Consider the following 7,443-nt stretch of genomic DNA (forward strand, 5'->3'; position numbering starts at 1 on the left):
ACAGGGGGGTTCAAAATACCTTCTGGCTGTGCTTCCTCCTCAGACAAGGTGATAGCATCCTGCATTAATTGTGCAAAAGTCAGACTTCGCTCTTCCTTGATACTTCGTTTCATCTCCTTTCTTAAGAAATCATCCCTTAATCCCAGGACTAACTGCTCCTTCAAGCTTACAGGCCTTGGACGGGACCTGCGGACGGTGGTGTTTGGACGGGACCTTCAGTGGTGGTGTTTGGACAGGACCTGCGGTGGTGGCGTTTTGCGGGCACAAGTGCACAAGAGGTATAAGAGGAGGTAAGACCTCAAGCGTGACTGGGCGGTTTAAGGTGCCTTCAACATTTAAATGAGCTCTTCATGAACCTCCGGAGCATGGCTGGGAATCACGTCCGGAGCTCAGATGCCAATCATCCAGCCTCAAGCGTTCGGGGGATGGAGGTGAACTCACCTCTAGCCAGATGCTCTTGGCGACCCAGAAGCATTGCCGTCAACTCAGACTCCGACTGAGCCGCCGCTGTTGCCGGGGGATGCTCAGCAGAGTCTTCAGCATCAGTTGACGAAAGCCTCTCCTCTGATGCTGCGATAGACATTCTTAACCTCATCTGGAGCCCCGAATGAAATATTGGGTCCACAGCGGCACAGACCGGCACCTTCACCCAGGAGCTCAATGGCTCTATGCTGCGAAGAAGTCCGTGGGGGCTGACCCGGCTGAGCATTCCTGATTATAATCCTCAGGTCACCCTTGTTACTAACTGATGCAGCCCCGTGGTCTTGACGACCAGAGGAACTGGAACAGGTAGCATCCGAGGGTAGCCTTATAAGGGAGCATAATAAATGAGAGCCGCGACCTCAGCATAGCCATTTGAATGCACTCGCAGTACGGGCATGACCCATCCACGAAAGCAGTCTCAGCGTGTTTACAGCCCAGACAAGTGAGACAGCAATTGTGTATATCACTCACGACCATGCAAGCTGTTACAGGAACATTTACATTTACATTTAGTCATTTAGCAGACGCTTTTATCCAAAGCGACTTACAAGGAAATGCTCTTTTAGGCTAAGGTAGCACTTATCTGTGCCAGGGAGGGGCGAACACAGCACTGAATGTGCCTTTCATGCAGCCAAGAATCTCCTGCAGTCGCCGTTGTTTCTTGCATGTAGTTACTTCTTATTTGTACAGCGCTCATGAAGCGATAGGCTTAGAAAGCAAAAATCCGAATGAGTGGATGCAAGCCGCCATCTTATATACCCATATGTATGGGGAGTGGCTTGGCATGCAAATTCCACTCACCAATAGTCATTGGCCTCTTCTTGTAATGCTCAGAGGTGATTGGGGCTCCCAAATGCGACCCCTAACATCAGTATCGGCGTTACATTGAATTTGACTGACTGAAAGGTAACAACATTATTCAAAATAAAAGGAGTCTGATTCTGGAAACGAGAGGAGGAGGTGTGGATAAAGGAGGGTAATTTGCTCATCTTACGCTACGCTTGTTCTTACATGAATTCTAAAAAGTGTAATAAAAAATTTGTTTGCACAAGTCCATTTTTAAACTAATTTCTACACTGGAGAAATGAAAATATCATGTGGATTAAAAAACTTTTATTCTGTGGAAAAATATCAGGTCTGAAGGGACATATACTGACTTCATCACTCTGTCTCCTCTCCACCGATAAACTGGTGTGCATTCTGATTGCTGCCATCCAATCCAAATGTGCACACGTGACTCTCTTAGAGGTGATTGGGGCTCCCGAATGCGACCCCTAACATCAGTATCGGCGTTACATTGAATTTGACTGACTGAAAGGGAACAACATTATTCAAAATAAAAGGAGTCTGATTCTGGAAACGAGAGGAGGAGGTGTGGATAAAGGAGGGTAATTTGCTCATCTTACGCTACGCTTGTTCTTACATGAATTCTAAAAAGTCTAATAAAAAATTTGTTTGCACAAGTCCATTTTTAAACTAATTTCTACACTGGAGAAATGAAAATATCATGTGGATTAAAAAACTTTTATTCTGTGGAAAAATATCAGGTCTGAAGGGACATATACTGACTTCATCACTCTGTCTCCTCTCCACCGATAAACTGGTGTGCATTCTGATTGCTGCCATCCAATCCAAATGTGCACACGTGACTCTCTTGGGTTTAGCCTCAAAAGGAGTGATTAATGCAAACATCATGCAAACATGGATTTCTTCCTTAGTCTTAAAAGGAGTAGTTCACTTCCAGAATGAAAATTCTGTCATCATTTACTCATCATCCACTTGTTCCAAACCTGTATGATATTCTTTCTTCTGTTGAACACAAAATAAGATATTTTGAAAAAATGTTGGTAACCGAACCGTTGATGGGCACCATTGATTTCCATAGTAGGAAAAAAAAAATACTATCGAAGTCAATGGTTCCCATCAACTGTTTGGATACCAAATTTTTTCAAAATATCTTCTTTTGTGTTCAACAGAAGAAAGAAACTCCAATACCAGAATTTGCATCCTGGAAGTGAACTACTCCTTTAAGGCTGCACAATTAATAATAATAAAAAAAAAAACTGGTGTGCATTCTGATTGCTGCCATCCAATCCAAATGTGCACACGTGACTCTCTTGGGTTTAGCCTCAAAAGGAGTGATTAATGCAAACATCATGCAAACATGGATTTCTTCCTTAGTCTTAAAAGGAGTAGTTCACTTCCAGAATGAAAATTCTGTCATCATTTACTCATCATCCACTTGTTCCAAACCTGTATGATATTCTTTCTTCTGTTGAACACAAAATAAGATATTTTGAAAAAATGTTGGTAACCGAACCGTTGATGGGCACCATTGATTTCCATAGTAGGAAAAAAAAAATACTATCGAAGTCAATGGTGCCCATCAACTGTTTGGATACCAAATTTTTTCAAAATATCTTCTTTCGTGTTCAACAGAAGAAAGAAACTCCAATACCAGAATTTGCATCCTGGAAGTGAACTACTCCTTTAAGGCTGCACAATTAATAATAATAAAAAAAAATTGAGATTGCAATTACAGCTGCCACAAATACATCATTTATTGAACATTTTATTAAAATGTATTCATTTATTTATTTTTGTAGAAATACAGGTTTTCAAAAAAATTTTATTCACAGCTTGATTTGGCTTAGACTTTGATTCTAATTTGCAGTTGAAGCTTAGTATTAGCAATTTTGGAATGTGTACTGAAAGCTGTCTATGGAGTCAATTCAATACCACATACTGTACATTTGCAAAATAAATGAAAGTATTGAGCAAAAAAAAAGTGCTTTTTTTGCAAACAAAGATAAAGAATTGCAAAAGGAAAATAAAGTATAATTCGAAAAAAGAATAAAAAGCATTTAAAAGCAAATAAAAGCAGCGTTGCAAATAAATTAGTAGCTATGACCATGGAAAATATGTCTTGCAAAATCATTGCTTTTGCTCGGTTTTATTTTTGTTTTGCAATTCTTTATTTTTGTTTGCAAAATGCACATTTATTTTTTTCTAAATACTTTAGTTTTTGTTTGCAAAACTTTCATTCATTTTGCAATACTTCAATTATTTTGTAAATATATGTATAATATATATATATATATATAATATACACTGAATTGACTCCATAGCTTTCTATCATGTACTGTACAGTGAGATAACAAAATCATACACAGATCATTGACATTTACAGTGGATCCTTGTCATAAGAGTTTGCTCAAAGGTGAAACCAAAAGTCAAACCCCCAACAACAAACAAGGTTGGAAGTTAATGATCTATCTTATGAGCAGTAAAACACAAATTCCCCTTGTAGAACAGATCACATCTCCGTGTAGATGCTTTCATTTTGTGTTCATGGAATCTCCCTTAAATCACACACGTTATCTGGTGGACATGAAAAATGTGTTTGCACAAGTCTATTTTTAGACTTATTTCTATATTGGAGAAATGCAAATATTATGTGGGTAAAAAATTTTACTCGGTGGAAAAATATCAGGTCTCATACTGATTGACTTCATCACTCTGTCTCCTCTCCACCGTTGGTCTATCAGCAGTAAAACACAAATTCCCCTTGTAGAACAGATCATACCTCCGTGTTGTTGCTTTCATTTTGTGTTCATGGAATCTCCCATAAATCACACAGGTTTATTCCTCATTCCTGTAAACTACATTGATATTTAACCCAGTTTTATGAGGGTCTGGTACAAGTTATAAAACAAACAGGTAAAGTACTTTCATTAGGTCTCTGGGACGAGTGCCATTATGTCATCTGCAAATAAGAAAACACATCGGGTGTGGTGGGGGCGAGATTATCTGGATGCAGAAATGATCTATAGTTGCTATATCAAAACGTTTGAAGTACAACATATATTATTCTTGCGTTGTTAGAAGCAACATAATGCAAACAAAAATAATATAACTTTTACTATCTTCTGAATGCAAAGTTGAATTTGCATGAAACTTGGTATAGTAGCAGCAGAAACAGCACATCCTGCCTGTTATAGCTTCATGCATTTGGCCACTCTTTCAGACACATTAACTTTTTTTTTTCTCATGAAAACTGTCATTATTTTTAATCGAACAAGCATGATTGCTCATTCAGTATAATAAACACAATGCAATTTTGAATTGTTTATTAATAGAACTTGACAGAAAGAAGTATTTAGAGATGAAAAGTACTAATATTAGAGATAATTTTAGTGAGCTAGAAGTCGTCTCTTGGAATGTCAAGGCAAACAAACCCAGATTTCTACCAGACAAGCCAGCCAGCATTAGTCGTCAGTGTAATTGGATTTTATTAAACAGTTTACTATATATCGCCATATGGATGTTGCTATAATTGTTAACCTAGACACATTTAGATTAATTGAAACAGCCATTGTTAGCCTATTATAAAAAACAAAGCTTTTCTTTTTTTTAAATATAAATCTAAAACATTTCTATCAAAATGTGTATTACTTCAGTCGGACACTTATCACACTATCATGTAAGAACAACAGGAAGTTGTTGTTACACTTCTAAAATGAATGTCATATGAAACCTCCGGTATATTGATTAAGCTGTGGGGTTTTGTGATGTATGGGTAGACTCTCTAATATTATACGGGCTCTTTTTTAAAATTAAGATTAGCACATTTTTGTTAATGTATACTAAAAACATAAATCAACAAAGTACTACAGACATCGGAAAGCTTGTAAACATATGTCTATGCTTACTGATAGTGGCACCTGTTGGCCGGTTTTGGTAGTGCATCCTAATTTTATTTTAAAAATTCTTTCTTTCTCTTTCTTTCTTTCTAATTGTTTATTTACTACTGTGCCTCTTTTTGGAAGAAAAAACTATTAAAATAAATATATTTTTTGGAAGACAAAAATAATAATAATAAAAAAATAAATTGGGAAGAGATTTTTGTTGTTTTTGTAAAGCTCAAGAAGGCACTAAAACACTAATTTTTCCCCACCTTGATTTTTTGTATTTCCCCAAGTTCAAACACTCAATTCTTTTTTATTTCTTTCTTGTTTTTAGATTGGACTATTAATTAATTCAATTCAAGCGCTTTTTACGATACAAATAGTTGCAAAGCAACTTTACAGCAAATGAAGTTTCTAAAATATATTTAGTAGTAGCTTATCAGTGGTGACTGTCAGTTAATGTACATAAGGCAGAAATGTACGTAAAATTCAATTAAAGACGTAATCAAACAGACGATGAACACTATTAACAGCAATTATTATATGATGCAATCAAACTTATAGCAAAATGTGGTAGTTCTGTATGTTGTTTCAGGGTTGGCATCATCTGAGGTCCTCTGAGGGGTTGGCATCATCTCTTCTCCAGTAATTTAGTGGGTACAGGATCTAACAGGCATGTTGTTGGTTTAGATGCAGTGATAAGTTTATTTAGCTCTTCCTGTCCTATAGTTGTAAAGCACTGCAGTTTATCTTTGGGTGCGATGAATGAAGCTGAAGTATTATACGCTGTAGAATCTACATTTGTTATTCTATTTCTGATGTTATCTATTTTATCAATGAAGAAATTCATAAAGTCATTACTATTAAACTGTGAGGGAATATTTAGATCGGGTGGCGTCTGGTTATTTGTTAATCTAGCCACTGTGCTAAATAAAAACCTTGAATTGTTTTGGTTATTTTCTATGAGTTTATGGATATGCTCGGCCCTGGCAGCTTTTAGAGCCTGTCTATAGCTGGACATACTGTTTTTCCACGCAACTCTAAAAACTTCCAAGTTAGTTTAGTTTTTCTCCATTTGCGCTCAAGATTATAAGTTTCTTTCTTGTTGACTCTTGTTGTTCATCTATTTGCCTATTTTTGGCTTCTATTAACAAGACTTATTTATAAACATTCACAAATTAAGCGGAGACGTTTCCTGTTGATTGGATTTAACTTAAAACCAGAATATTCTATTAAATATGTTGTAAACGAGACTACACTATGTTTTTGGGTGAGAAACATTATTTTAATCAGAAAATGAGTGAGGATCAGTACAGCAGGGCAAAAGGTATCACATTGGACGCAGCTGCCGTCAGACCCAACAGTTGCTGAAACTGTTTGACAGTAAGTGACTGGCCTTCTCTCACGGCTATGAAAATTGTTTTGATATGTGCAGGAGACAATTGTGCCTGCATCGTTATCGAATCCCACACCACGCCCAGATAAGTGGTCCTCTGTAGTGGAGAAAGCACACTTTCCTTGATGTTGAGCCGTAACCCCAGCTCTTTCATATGGGCGAGGATGACATCTTGATGCCGAGCCGCCATCTGCTCTGACTGAGCTGATATAAACCAATCGTCGATGTAACTTAGTATGCTCATGCCCTGGAGTCGCAACGGAGCCAGAGCAGCATCCACACACTTGGTGAAAGTGCGGGGTGAGAGTGACAGGCCAAACGGAAGAATCCGATACTGGTGTGCTTCACCCCCGAAAGCAAACCTCAGGAACCTCCTGTGTTGAGGAAGGATGGATACGTGGAAGTATGCGTCCTTGAGATCTATCGTGACAAACCAGTCCTCGGACCTGATTTGAGACACGATCTGTTTGATAGTGAGCATCTTGAACCGAAACCGTTTGATAGCGCTGTTCAAAAGACGTAGATCTATGATCTGACGCAACCCTCCGTCTTCGGAACAATGAAGTAACGGCTGTAGAACCCTGACACTTTCGAGAAAGGAGGAACACGTTCTATGGCCTCCTTCCTCAAGAGAGTGTCTACTTCCTGTTACAATACCAGAGCCTGCTCGGGGCCTACTAATGTAGGAATGATCCCGTTGAAGCGAGGTGGACGAGAACCGAACTGAATTCTGTAACCTCTCTCTACATCGTGCAGGACCCATTGTGAGACATTTGGCAGAAGTTTCCACGCTGTCAGAAAGTCTACTAAGGGAACCAGTCCCTCGAGACTAGCCTCTGGTGTCGCTAGAGGAACCACTTCGGTGCCCTGAAGCGG

This window comes from Sinocyclocheilus anshuiensis, unplaced genomic scaffold (assembly GCF_001515605.1).
Source record: "Sinocyclocheilus anshuiensis isolate Anshui unplaced genomic scaffold, SAMN03320099.WGS_v1.1 scaffold2276, whole genome shotgun sequence".
Lineage (NCBI taxonomy): Eukaryota > Metazoa > Chordata > Actinopteri > Cypriniformes > Cyprinidae > Sinocyclocheilus > Sinocyclocheilus anshuiensis.